We start from the raw sequence: 15,760 nt of genomic DNA, 5'->3' as shown, positions 1-15,760 counted from the left end.
TAAATAAATTTAAATTTGAAAACATGAGAGATCCACCATGCTTTAGAGTGGAGATGTCTTATCACCGTAGGCCGTTGAATCCTCTTGGTCTCATTACTCCAAATGACTCTGCTCCAGAAGCTGTAAGGCTTGTCTAGGTGTCTGATTGCTCGCTGATGTCTGATGGCTCATTGGATTGGAATTTGCCGATTTCATTTCAAACCTACTTGTTAACTTGTTGTTTACTGTTACTCCCATGCACTAGACAGTAAATTGACTGCACTACAAAGATGCCTTTTCTCCATAAGTTGATGTTTATATAGCAAACATTCAGCAATTCATCAAATGTCACAAAAGTGTGGGTTTGTCCCTGAACTTAAATTACTGGCTGTTTATAACATGTTACAACATTGTGCTGTTTTAACAGCATAAATTAGCCACTAGGTGGCATAGTGATGTGATGAATTTAACATTAGTATAGTGTTAAAAACTCAAATTGTCTAGGGGTTATTGAGAACGTAAACAAGTAAAATAAATAAATGAGAACTCTCCTTTTCCTTTATCCCAGCCCGTCTCACTTATTGAATTGGTACTACTCAGAGGTTCCCTCTATTTAACACCATACTTGGAAAGAACACCGCACCAAAAATATTCTTATATTTTTGTTTATTGTCCAGGGCATAACAAAAGCCAATGAATACAAACTATAAATAAGCCTAAACAACCCAAAACGTCAGGAGAGGGCAACTGCCGAAAACAACAAACAAAAGAGAAACTTACTTAATATTAACCAAATAACTTCCCTGCCCAAAATAAAATAAAATTAAAGACAATATTCTTACCTCTCTCCCTGACTAACGAAAAACAGATGAAAAATATAGAAGGGGTATGTAAACCCAAATAAATCGGCGCCCAACTCCCTACACAGGTTGACAAAGGCGGACTCACACATCAACACTTTGTTTACATATGACCAATTGCTTAATAGCAGACACAACAGCCACGGTGCTGGGATAGGGGATAAGGAAAGTCTCTCTCGTGCGCTGTGTCTCTCTCCTCTTTTATCTCCCCGGCACGCCATATAGCAGGTAAGCCACGCTGCCGCTAATTGGCCTCAGCAGATGATTTGGAAGTGCTGCTTAGCAGAGAGAAAGAGAGAGAAAAAAAGACAAGGGAGAAGAACAACATCCCAAAACCTATACATTACGTAATTAAACGCAACAATAGACTCTGCAGTTCAGCCTGCAGTAGTGCAGCTCTAACAGTCTTTTACACCAGGGTGTCCAGTCTTATCTGTAAATGGCTGGGGTGAGTGCGGGTCAGTGGTGGGCCGTCAGGACCAGCAGGTCTTTCTCTGCTGGCCCTATAAAAATTATTTTTTAATCAAAATTCGTTAGTTTTGTTAAGGTTGAACTGAAAAAGTCACTAAAAATCAGCTTACACAGCTTGGACCAGCTCTACAGATATTGCTATAGGCTTTTATTGAAGGACAACACATCTGATTTGTTACAAGCATTAGTGACAGAAAAATCAACCAATCAAATTTTGACGTTTATTGACAGCACGTCCTCTGGGTATAGCGACGTGCCCAGCGCTACCCCTAACGTCTGTTGTAAATTTCCAGCGTATGAACGTGAAATTCAGTTTCGTGAATTTCCATAAATATCTACACCTAGCTTAACTTTAGCTTAATTTCACTGGTTGTCTGTACCTTTCATAAGTTGAGACAACACCATGTCGCTAAGGTTCATACTCTGCAACTAATAAACGTAGACCTACTATATTATATTTTGAAAAGGTAGATTATCTTAATATCAAAATCTTAAATTTTCTCTGGACTCAATGATAAATACATGTCTGATCGTTGGAACGAACAAAAAAAAAAAATTGAAAATCGCATTCATGACGATTTATGGTGATTTTATTTCCTTTAGACCTTTGCCTACATTGACGCTGATGCATTAAAGAGGAGGGGGTCCCCGTTCCAAGATGGCGGCTCTATTGACGCATTCGTTCCAATGAACTGCAGTACTCGAGGCAACATCTAGTGTAGATATGTATGGTGAATTTCAAAGAAAATGACATCTGCTGTCAGCTTAAAACGCTGACATCTTAAAACGCCTTTTTCAAGGTACACTTTTACAGACGAAAGTGAAATAGTTGAGAAAGAAAGACCTACACCCAAACTGGATTCAATAACAAAGGACGGCAAAGGTTTTGTGCGCCATTTTAAAGATTGCAATTATGAGCGCTATGAGTGGCTAACAGCTAGCACCCAGCACAAGAAGTTATTTTGTTGGCCGTGTTTACTTTTTAATACGAGTAAAGGGACATGGAATGATTGTGGCTTTGACAGTGTGGACAGACATTTCCAGACGCAGAGCTCAGGATGGAGAACTATACGGTGCACAGTTTGACCTGTACAGGCTCAAAGCTCAGCTCAAAGTCATGTATAGCATGTCAAACTTTCGCGGTAAAAGTGTAAGCGATCTCCTGAATTTTCTGAGGACGACAGGCCTTGCAGACAGTATGACAGAATTTTACACACTCACATGCCTGATCCTAACAATACCAGTGTCTGCAGCCTCTGTGCAACGCTCGTTTTCGGCTCTCAAACGGAGTAAAACCTACACAAGGAGCACAACTGGACAATCAGTGCTGTCTTCTTTGGCCTGTCTCTCTATTGAGAAAGAATTATTCAATCAGCTGAAGCAAAAAGGACAACTGCACGATGACGTTATTGAACGCTTTGTCAAAAAAAGACATTGTGAATGGGACACTATGAGGGATTACATACATGCAGGGATTTAGTCTGAATTCAACCCACCCTTACCTAGCATACTGTTTTAGGCTAATTGTTGATCAGCTGTTGCTGAGTGCCTGTATGTGCAGCCGAATATTATTTGCACATGGCTGCGTTAGCTGTAACAGAGTGTTACAGTATGTATGTGGTTTACATGCTTACTGAAAGCCCTGACTGAAACCCCACTGCACGCCACTGATTAGTAAAAATGTGTGTACATAATGAATTTCACTTTGAATACAAGCGTGTGTGTGCATTAATACGGTCTGGATTATGCTCAGTTCACTGGGATATTTACTTTTAAAACTTGACGTCGGTGACGTCAGGGACAGATGTTTTGGCGCTACTGTGGAATCTATAGTAACGCTGAAATTATTTGAAGATCTGATATAAGAAGAAGTTATCTGAGCATCAACTCTACATTTCAAAGCGATCTTTCGACGTTTTGCGACTTGAGCAGAGAAACTGATCATCGTTAAGTTGTAAAAGAGCTGGAAACTCCGTCCGCTAAGGTAAGAAGTCTATAAATAAATTCATTATCTGGAAATAGTGAGTGACTGCGACATGTCTACACTGATTTGTCCTGTTTCTTCATCCTAAAGTGTAAAACCTTCAGGAAAATGAGTAGAAAAATAGAAATACAATGATATTACATTAGTTCTAAAGGTTTTCTCATCCTAAATGACAATTTACTCGAGTAAAATCCACAAAGACAATCCGGCTCGTTTCGCTTTTTGGTTCCGCCTCATATGTATTTATTATGGACACTGGTGCATATCATGTGCAGAGGAGAAGGGAAAAAAGCTGAAAAAGTCTCAGATTTATGCAAATCACAAGTGAATATCGTCTACGAGGCTGATGGATTTGTCCAGAGGTGGACAAAATAATTTAAACACAACATTAACCATATAAAAACATCAAATAAATCAACAAACAAATATATTTATTCCACAGTTTACATCAAAAATGAGAAGAACTTCTCTGGAGAGTTTGGCACCAGAGGATAGAGGCAACTACCTGCCTGAAGGGGAAAACATCTCTTTTCCTGGCTCTCTGATGAGGTGAGTCCTTTTTTCTCCTCTCAGATATTTACACACACAGACACACACACACACACACACATGTCATAAGGTGGTCAAAGTCTATGTACAGTAATCCATATCCATCTATTACAGCAGTAAGACCCAGAAGGAGGATGTGATGCGGTTTATCCAGAGAAAATCGCAGGAGTGCCTACAGCATGTGGAGGAACCCAACCAAAAGGAAGCTTATTTCTTCTGGAAGCTTATGGAGCTGCGTTGCAACCAAAATGGAGTAAGTGTTTTATTTGCTTGTGTCTAAACTGACCATTGCGGTTTAATCAAAATTATTCATGATAAAAGCAGCAAGAGATTTTATCTGCAAAAACTCAAAATTGGTCTGAATTGTAAGCACATGAATGAATAATTATACTGTACCTAGAGTATGTATGGAAGACCTTTTACGGGTCGGAAGTCAAAGTGACCACTAGGGGGTGACCCAGAAACAAGCTTCATTTTATCTTTAAAGCATCAAATCCTCTAAAAACACGAAAAATTTACCTAGTAAAGTTTATACTCTCAATATTTTTTTAAGCCCACACACAAAGCATAATATTATTCACAGCCTTCATACTATTAGAAAAATTTTTTGGACAAAACTGACCTAGGTGGCGCTAGACCGGTTTTCCCCTTACCTTTAGACGCGTCCCTTTCTTCACTGGGGTAATATATTCCAAAACAAATAATCCACAAAAATCCACATAGGTCCAAGGAACTGGACTCTGTAAGTCTTTTAATCCAAAACGCTTTGGTCGCGCCGCAAATATTCCGTTTGTGTTCCGAAAACTGGAAACAGTAGTGCGCCATCATCTTGTTTTGCCGCTCTAACTTCTCATTGGGGTATTCAAAAATTCAAAAATTTGTTTAATAACTTTACGTCATATTTATAGCCCAGGTCCTAACGCATCAAACAAGCCCTCACTTGAGCCAATCGGTGCTTGTATTGCAGAGATAGACGGCTGGGAAGCCAATGATGTCATGACATCATTTTTGGGAACCCTCCTTTGACTGACAATTACTCCTTCCAATAGCAATGAAATGGGCCGGGACCTATACAGCTCTTTAGCCAATAAGCAGACGATTCCAACGATATGCAACATGCCGTGTGTTCTCTGGCAGTGTCTGCGTGAACAAGCTGCGCAGAAGAATTCTTGCGTAATCCTTGACCTTTTGTCCCTCTCACAGCTCAGGGTGTCAAGTTACAGGCCTGTTTTCACACCAGAGTGATAGACAGTGAGTCTCTGCTTGTTTATGGCCTTTCAGACTGAGCCTGCAGTCTTTTAATTCAAAGTTCTACAGTAAACAAGTACACAAAAACGCTGCACCAGACGACCATGTCCGTAGAAAAATATTTTTATTGAAGCCATTTTTGGGTCTTTTGACTTGAATTTTTTTTTGGTGAAAGCCAAGACATGTGGCTATGACCCTCAGTTGTTATTTGGTCCCTAACATGTTCCAGAAAAATAAGATTAATCAGTTTATCAGGTAAACAACCCAGGCGGAAATGAAAAAATCCATTCTAGCCTCTGTAACTTTGTGCCAGTAAGGCCTAGAATCAATCTGAAACTAGAGAATCTCTTCTTTCCAATGAGACCAGGCTCAGCCGTGTGTGTCAAAGTATGTGGGAGCTGTACCACTTTTTGTTGGGTAGGTAATGTAGGCGAAAAACCTGCAAAAGGGGGCCGACGCATAAAGGGGTTAAAGATGTTTCTTCTACAGAACACACTGCTGGCTGAAGTCGCTGTGCTCCTGTTTAAAAACTACAGACTTCTGAAGAAACTGGTATCATTTTTATACTTATACCTTTGTTTATTAATACATCATCGTCACCATCTGTCAGTTTTTTATACGGTCATTGTTTTTGCTTTATATTTTGCTCACTAATGTGAGTGATACTCCCCTCGAGTTGAATAAAAGGCTCAGGTCGATCTTGGTTTTTAACAGAAATTTGTTTTGGACAAGTCTTCATGTCTTGTAGCCTTATGCTTCAATATTGCCAATAATTCCAAATGCCGAAATGCCACAAATGCCGTGAGAACTATGGAAGGACATACAGTACATAACTTAACACATTCAACAAGTGAGAAAATACACTTAAAATGTCTGCTTCTAAATAAACACAGTTACATACAAAAAGGCAATTAATAAACACATACCTCATTGGCCTCTCTAACTCAAGAGGAATAAACTTAAGAGTTAACAGCTTCTTCTTCTTTAAAAATAAGAACAATAATATATGAATTTCTTAGTACTTCTTTAAAGAGCAACTTGTACTGACATTACCAGCGCGTACCTCGTGCTTCTCTTCTACCTCGTGCACCCCCCGGAAGTGATAGCAACAATTAAATAATTCCCCAGTGAAACAAAATAATATGTTCCCTTTCACCCTTCTATGGTTTTAACTAATAACAAATAAATCAACATCAACAAAAAAATACATTGCTGTTCCATTCTAACAATTTGAACATTTTAACCATTTATTTCCCTAAAACTGTAAAGTGCATATATATATATATATATATATATATATATATATATATATATATATATATATATATATATATATATATATATATATATATATAATGAGAGTTGCCTCTAGTGGCAGCTACAGTGCCAATTCCTGTTTCAGCTAGGGGTTAACAATCAAGATAGCTGGTGTCTTCCGCTGGCGAAACTTTTATGCTCTGACAACCCAGAAGACCAGATACTGAATGATGTGATTCAAATGGGACAGGACCTTGGTATGGACGACAGTAACAATATTTTATTAACTTCACATGTTGTAATAATGTCGTAAACACTGGACTGTTCCATGAACCCAAATCCTTACATGTATGTTTGGTCTTTCATCTGCAGACTCCAAAGGACTGACCCATGCTGCACAGCTGTGTTACATAGTTGCAATGGAGGAGCTGCAGATTTTAGAGAGATCCAGCTTCGAGCTCATTGGCTGTGACAGGTATTGGATGTGTGCTTGTGTGAGAGAGTGTGTATGATTAATTTTTGACTTGCTATTGAAAAACCTTTGTCGTTCTGCAGACTAAGAATCAGCCATGAGGGAAGCGATTGAAAAAACTGAGGTATACGAATACGTATGTTGGCTGACCACAGGGTTCGCTCAGCCAAGCTTCCAGGTTGGACTTTCTCTTTTTATTTCTTAATATTTCTTACAATTTTGTTATATTCTTTTTATAGTGTACAAATTTAAGCATGAACCTTTTTACAAAGAAAGAATAACTCTGTCTGTCTATCGTAGAGCTTCAAGTCCTATCACGCCATCAGGCTATTTGAGTTTGGCCTTTTCGAACAAGCCTTTGAGTACTGCAAGACCATCGCTACAGCAATTGCTTCCTTTCCACAAGAAATCTCAAAGACCACAATGAAACTGACCATTGCGGTAAATAGAATTATCAATATTTGTGAAGTAGTTCCAAGTTATTATATGCAAAATATTTAGCCAGTTTTCTTCCCCTGATTGCCTTCTTCCACCTCAGAAATATTGCTAAGCTAAGAAACATCCTATCTTAATCTGGTGCTGAGAAGCTAGTTCATGCATTCGTGATTTCCAGACTGGACTATTGCAATGCATTACTAGGTGGTTGTCCTGCATCTTCAATAAATAGGCTACAGTTAGTCCAAAATGCAGTTGCCATGCAGAGTTCTTACCAGGACAATGTTCATAAATGATCATATAGGATATGATTATAAAACCCCAAGCAGTCACGGTGCCTTCCAAAACATGCAAGCTGCCAATACCATATGCACTTATGCATATGGTATTGGCACCAGAACCTCATACCATCACAGGTGCTGGCTGAGGTGTACACTGATAACATGCTGGAAGGTCTTCCTCCTCTTTAACCTGGAGGACACGGCGTCCATGATTTCCAATAAAAATGTTAAATTTGGTCTGGACTGGCCATAGAACAATTTTTTACTTTGAAACAGTCCATTTTTTATCAGCCCTGGCCCACAAGACACGTCGGTGCTTCATTTGCAATTTGACGTTGAGGAACATTGTTTTTAAAGTTTTCCACAATGTTTTTACACACTATTTCTCAAATTGAAGAGCCTCTGCCCATATTTACTTCTGAGAGACTCTGCCTCTCTAAGACATCCCTTTTATAGCTAATCATGTTGGAGACCTGATAGCAATTAACTTAATTATTTGCTAGATGTTCTCCCAGCTTAATCTTTTCAAAATTTCTTGCTTTTACAACCATTTGTTGCCCCTGTGCAAACTTTTTTGAGACCTGTAGCAGGCATCATTTTGTGGAAAAAAGTTTCAAATTTCTCGATTTAAAGATTTATTATGTTATCTATGTTATACTGGGAATAATATACATATGATTTGAAAGTGTTTTACTTTACATTTTACTCAAATTTAAATAATTTAATATATAATATAATATATATTTTATGTATATCTAAAAATCAGCAGCATTGTGGATTTGTATGTCATTAGGGTTATTAGATGTAAGCATTGTATAGTGATGCACACTGATACAGATCTCGTCTAAAGTCTCGTCTATAGTCACAACAGTGAAAATGTGAAAACAGAGAAAAGCTTGTCTGACTCTCGTCTTCGATCCGTTATTATAGTTTATTTCACGCATGTTGAGGAATGAAGTGTGGAAGCAAGCTAAGAACTCTGTACGTCTCCAAGCTAATGGTCTTCATATTACAGTAAATAAGCTTTCTCCAAAGCTGATTGAGAGAGACGCTCTAAACTATGGCCTCTTGTGTGCCTGTTCCTTGTAGTAAGTGATACGGCTCAGAAGAGCTATGCAGTTGCTTGTAGATTTGGATAATCTCAGAGAAAACATTTAAAAGAAAAGGTGAAAGAATGTCTGTGAATTATTTATAAAATTCCAATGAGATGCCATCATTAGCAGGTGATTTATTATACTTCAAAAATTTCATCTAAATGCATCTAAAAACTCTTACAGGAGTACATCCTCATCACAGCATTCTTTATCTTAATCATCAAAAATAAATTATATTTCCATGTTCCAGTTTAACATGTCTTAAATAAGAGTTTTCCAGAGGGATATCGAGCAGTTACAGAAGCAGAAGAACAAATATTGAACTAATATTTATGGAAATTGCCTTGTGGTCGTTTAGAGGAGTAACAAGTATCTCAACTGATTCAGTCACATAGATTGTTGTTGTTCTAACTCTGTGAAGAGGTTTGTAAATGTGAACACAGTAATCATAACTGCATGTCATCTGCCATCTGCTGGTGAAACGATGTTATGACATTAAGTAACGTGTCTAATCTGTTAACCACATATTCTTCTGTAACTGTCTGAACATTTCTCCACCTTTTATAATGAACTGTCACGTTTACATACTTCCAGGTTACAACATTCACGTGTCATTCTACAAAACGGGCGACGTTTTCACTTTGTTATCTTCAAAATCTTTATTAAGATCAAAAAACAACAACAACAACTTAAAAACACATTTTTTCACAAAATCCTTATTAATCCTTATTATACTTTTTATTCAGGTAAGGGAGCCTTTCTTGTACCACTCTGTTACAGACAATATGTACACCATTAATCTAGAAAAAGAAGAAATATGTTTTTAAAATCTAATGTTTTCCTTTATAGTAAAATATCTATGGAAGCTTGTTTCAGCCTTGTTTTAAAATATAATAAAAGATAATTCTGACTTTATATCGTAGAATTCTGACTTTTTTTTATATTCTTGCAATTCTTGTGATTCTATTCTATTGCTTCATAATATAATGCACCATATATTTCATCATTCTGACATAATCTCTTCCATTTACTGATATTGACCTTGCTGTATGGTCATGGATAACATTATAGAGTATTATTTTCATTGTGCTTTCACAAATAGAGAGATTCTGATTTCACTGTAGGAGACACACAACATAAATCTCAACCTCCGTACTGAATTATAGCAATGATGCCTTTTTGTGACTAATGTGACTAATTCCTTGTGTTATCACAGGCCAGAAATGACTGGAGATCTTGCTGTGTATAAACTGCTTAATTTTAGTTATCAGAAAAAAAAAATGTTGGAAGGATGCAAAAGCATCTGAATTATTATTAAAACATTTTTTCTGGTTATACTCCAGTGTGCATTATAGAAATACAATATATAAGTACATAAGTACAAATTTAATAATGCTATTTTTGGTGCAGTAAAAACTTTTAACCTCAACACTCCAACATAGTGATTTCAACAGTAAAATGTGTTTCCTGTATACGATTCATAATATACAGAGTTTAGGAGGCAGTTGGTCCAGATATTAGATCTCAAATTATATAATCTACCAGAATAGATTTATCTGTATTTTCTGTTATTCCAGAAATAAAACTTGATGAACTTTTTTTGTCATCTTGGTATTTTAAAGAAAATGTATACAGTATTAACAATGTTGGGGTAAAAACCCTTTAACTCCATTCTTAGAGGTAACCAATAAATAGTAGTGCTATATTCAGAGATCATTTTGCACTCATGACTGACCTATTATTGGCTGTAATACTGTACGTTTTGATTCTTTTATTAACAATTGTAACACAGTAACATTTTAAAAAGAGTCAGAAATGTTGATCATTAAAATATTAGAATACGGTAAGAATAAATTGCATGTCCATAGACCATATAAGGATTGAATGAAGTTTTAAATTGAAATATATTTAAGGAATGGTATTTAACAGTAGTGGTTATACAGACAATTTAAAATGCAACTTTGAACATTTACCATAGTAGAATTGCCTTAGAATAACAAGATTCTACAAAAGTGTACTGTTTTCCTAGTGGTAAATAAATTGGAATACATATTTAAATTGTGAATATGCAAGTATAAATATGTGTAGTAAGAAGGACAGGAGGACTGAAACTTTATTGTGCATTAGTTAATGCACAAGTTTAATGCACTTATTGGCCACTGTATCTTAAATGCACACAAATCTCATTGGTTCCACATATGCATGTTGTATTAGTATATACTGTAACACATGGTAGTTAACCAAACATTCAGTGGTAATAAAAACAAACCACAGTAAATATATTTTACAGCTCACTTGTTAGAATGTACAGTACTGAGGCTCACAACATATAAAGAACACTTTAATACAATTTAAGAACAATTTAATGCAATTCACAGCCTGACTGACAGTTTTACTGACAGAACAATGAACACAAACAAATAGTATTTATGCAGGCTTTATGATATTCAGTTAATTAACCTCTAAATTATGTCCATGCCCCAGACATTGCTCTCAAGAATTTTGTTCATTTCTGACCTGCGGTCATTATAGCTGTCATAGTGTGCTGAAAGCCTCAGAAGACAGCCACAAGTTGTGCCACATGTTTTCTCTCAAAGCCTTTAAGGTCTATGAAATCAATAGTTGTAGTTTTGCCTATATAGACATCTGGGTCTGTACAGAATCTCAGTAACAAAGACTGTTGTGTCACACTCCTGCAGATATCTTGTCAAATGCTTAGAAATTTCCTTTGGGTATGCATTCAATGTTTCAGCGAATTTCAGAGATCTCACAATTTTCTTCACAGTTAGCTGTAGTTCTCTATACACAGCTTCAATTTCATCACATTCCTTGCTCAAAGGCTTTAGTATGCTTGCCCATTGTTCGAGAACATAGGCAGGCTCTTGAATTAGTTTCTTGTGTGCCAGTTCTTGCAAAATGTTCCTGATGTTTTCTGCTGTGGGAACTATCCTGCAACTGTTCTGTCCAAGACGTCAAGTAATTCCTGATGGTCTACACTGCAGAAGACTGTACTAAAGGTATAATGATTCAGCCAATGCTCTTCCCACTGCCAAAATCATAAAGTTGTTACCTAGTGTTCATAAAATTCATGCCAGAATTCTGAGAGGCAACTGACCAAACTCCACCAAAGTCATGACCCATCTCATCTACTGCTCATTTGGGAGAAGCAGCTTGAATTCAAAGTGAATTCAGAAGTGTGCAATATGTTCAGTAAATATCTATCCACAGTGAATCACAAGACTTTTTGGTGCATCTGGCAAAGTGTCTTCTAAATTTTGTTGATCTATCTCAGTGATTTCTCCAGTGAATATTGTCACTTCATCACTTGCATCTAGCAAGGCTGTTGAGGAAATGTGAAAAGAAACATTCAGATCATCATATGCAACATTTAGAGCTCTCTATAATGTAGAGGAGGCACATAATCACTGCTTAAACCACCACTTTTCACAAAAATAACATCCAGGGCATCTGAAGTCTGAAATATTATATAATATATCCTCCAATGTCTTCTGTTCTAAATTTTGATGCCTAATACATTTCCCCTACTGTACTGTTGTCATCTAATGACATTTCCTGATAATTCATTAGATCCACTTCAAATTCAGAAACACTGCTTGAGAATTTTTTCCTTTTGGTAAAAATAAACAAATAGCCTCCTCAGTTGGTTCTCTATTTTCTAGTCTCTTGGCACTGTCAACTTTCTTGTTCCACCTGCTTTTTTGTCCTAATTTGAACATCCACCCAATCTCCACTTTTCTTTTCAAGAAAAAAAACCATTCCTTTTTCTTGTTGTTTGCTGATCGGTTTTTGGAAAAATTTGTTTTTAGACTTTTGTTTAATTTCGACTTTAGTCGCTCAAACAGCTTGGACTTCCTGTAAGTGGGTTCGCTTTCTTGCCACTAAAATATCCCATCACTGCCAGCCTGTCACCATAGGAAGGCAAACAGCTTTTCATCTGGTCGTCATTCTTTAGCAGAAGGACGTTTGCATCAATCTACAAACAAATACATTTTTAGTATTAGACTATAAATATATAAATATATTTAAGCCAATCTCCAAGCCAATCACTTAAAAAATAGTTTTTTTTTTATTAAATTATTTGAGGTAAAATCAGAAGATATGATTTTTCTGCCATCCATTTTGTCTCAAAATAAAATGTATGTAATGTAAATGTATTCAGGTCTTTCTGAGTAGAACCTATGGTAAGATTGTTATTATCAGTAATAGCAGTGCTTGGTTAAACAAACAAACTGTTGATGAATATGTTAATGAACCCTATAAATAGACTAAAGTTGACTTTTTACTTCCAAAACAGCACAAAAAATATAAAAGTAATTATTCCAAGTTCTTGTGATGCTATACACTTGAATTGCACATTATAATTCACTGTTTATTTTACATTCTTGCATTGCTGATGTCTAGCCAACATAAACATCAAGGCATAAATGTGTATCCATAACAAAGGTATTTGCTTGTATACTACTACAGATAATGATAAATAGACATACACACTAAACGAGTTAAATGAGTGCCAGTTTTAGAAGCTAAACTTGAAGACAAACCAAATACAATTGATAAACAAGCTTAATTAAGCTGTTAGTCACTCTTTCTTCTTATCATGACCCCTTTAATCTTTCCTTATATACAAATTACAACTGTCTTCTGTATGATGATGTCTTTGGGTTACGATGTCTCTCACTCTCTTTGGCTAACCATTTATCTTTCTATCTTCCTTTATGGTATGTGAGTTTAATTGGCCACTTCCCCTAAACAATTGTCATTATGTCCTTTTAACTTAAATAGGTCATTTTGTTTGGTTCAATACATTGTCCTCCTGCATTCTCTGTATAGACACCAGGATATCCCCCTCTCTCAGAAAACAAATAAGGTTTTTCAACCCTCTAGGAGGAGCATTTAAAAGTTTACCGCATGCAGCTGTCAAAAAATCCATCTTTGTGACTGACACACTTCCTGGCGCTTGTTGGTGGCGCTATACCCGAGACTCACAATAAGCACATCGATGCGATCGGAATCCTTGGCCGAACATACACACCACGTGTATTAGACATTTCCTGTTTCTCTGAATTTGCCATAACTTCGTCGCCTCGCCATGGGAGCACCGTTCGAGATATCAAAAATCCCTTCACAATTTAGCAAGTGCAACATCTCGGCATCATGCTGAACACTTTTGGTGTCAATCGCATGAATGTCCTAGGAGGAGTATTTAAAAGTTCACCACATGCAACTGTTTTGACTGACACACTTCCTGGCCCCTGTTGGTGGCGCTATGTCCGAGATTCACAATAGGCACATCGATGGGATCGGAATCCTTGGCCGAACATACACACCGCGTGTCATCACAATAAGACATTTTTGCTTTAGATATTAGACACTTATGATATTTAAAATTTCCTCTACAAAAACCTTGACTGTATGTCAAAATGTTTTGAATGAAAATGAAGACCCTGACTTTAATCAGCATTGTCAGTTACATTAATCAGATACCAGAAAGGGTAACAATGAAACTAATTTCTTATGGTTTTCGAGAGGGATGGAAGTAGAACAGTAAGGTTACAGGGGCTGAAGTCAAGAACATGCAAGAATTTAAGTATTTGGGGTCAACCGTTCAGTGCGATGGGAAATGAGGAAAAGGTGAACAGGCAAGTGCAGGAGGGTTGGAGTGGGTGAAGTAAAGTGTTCCAAGTGTTTGGAGAAGAGTGTCAGCAAGAATCAAATACAGGTGTACAAGACAAGAGTGAGACCAGTTATACTGTATGGGTTAGAGACTGTAGCAGTGAGGAAAAAAGATACAGAGGTAGAGGTAACAAAGATGATGATGTTGAGGTTCTCTTTAGGAGTGACGAGGATGGACAGGATTAGGAAGGAGCACATTAGAGGGACAGATCAGGTTGGCTGTTTTGGGGACAAGGTCAGATAGGCTAGATTGAGAAGGTTTGGACATGTACAGGGGAGAGAGTGTGTTTTATTGGTGGACGTATGTTGGAGATTGAGCTGCCAGGTAAGAGGTCAAGAGGAAGGCCAAAGAGGAGATATACTGTATGAATGTGTTGAAAGAGGATATGAAGTTATTTGGTGCAAGGGTAGAGGATGCCAAGGATAGAGTTAGGTGGAAACAGATGATTTGCTGTGGCCACCACTAACGGGTGGTTAGTTTTTGTATGTGTTTTGTAAAAACAAAGGGTTGTTTTTGTATGTGTATTTTGCATGATATGTCCTTGGCCAGCATTGTAAATCAGAACTCTTCTGAGGATGTAGTAAAACCAGTTAATATCAAAAGACATTCATTCATTCATTCATTCATTTTCTACCGCTTATCCGAACTACCTCGGGTCACAGGGAGCCTGTGCCTATCTCAGGTGTCATCGGGCATCAAGGCAGGAGACACCCTGGATGGAGTGCCAACCCATCGCAGGGCACACACACTCTCATTCACTCACACACTCACACACTATGGACAATTTTCCAAAAGACATGTAGGTGATAAAAGACTGGGTCACACTGTATCACTAAGGCTGCACTACCATGCCTATTCACAGCTGAAATCCCACTACTACACAAGCTGATAAGGGTTTTAAATTTAAAGAGATCTTCATTATGTTTCCACCTAATGGAAATAAATGCTGTAAATTGAATATTCTGCATCCCTTCAATGCAAGTGCAAAGTGCATCTAAATTTACGTAGCTAATTTACATGAATCTGAAAGAAATTATGTCAAATCAAATTGTGGTGGTGCAGTAGCAGTCCCTTCTCTTTCACAGTTTCAGGATCTTGGGGTCGATCCTGTATGTGAGTGCTTGTCTTCTGTTTTAAATGTTTAGAAAAGCTGAAACAGTTTGTACGGTACTGTACAGATTTACTAGTAATTGCAACGTTCATAACTCATTATTTAATGATAAAATGTGTTATGCGTGTTCCAATTTTAGGCTAAATGTTAGCTGCACTTTTATGTCATTACACAAATTGTGATTTTTGCTAATGTTAGCAGCAAAATAACTAAGATAAATCAAAAAGAGCGTTCTCACAGTATGCTTTTTATGCATAAATTTTTAAAATGAACAGTTTAGCCATGTGTAATTGACAGCATACATTTGCCTAAATCTTTATTCAA

The sequence above is a fragment of the Tachysurus fulvidraco genome, chromosome 2 (genome assembly GCF_022655615.1).
Source record: "Tachysurus fulvidraco isolate hzauxx_2018 chromosome 2, HZAU_PFXX_2.0, whole genome shotgun sequence".
Taxonomy (NCBI): Eukaryota; Metazoa; Chordata; class Actinopteri; order Siluriformes; family Bagridae; genus Tachysurus; species Tachysurus fulvidraco.
The sequence above is the reverse complement of the archived record's forward strand: the minus strand, read 5'-3'. Positions refer to the sequence as shown.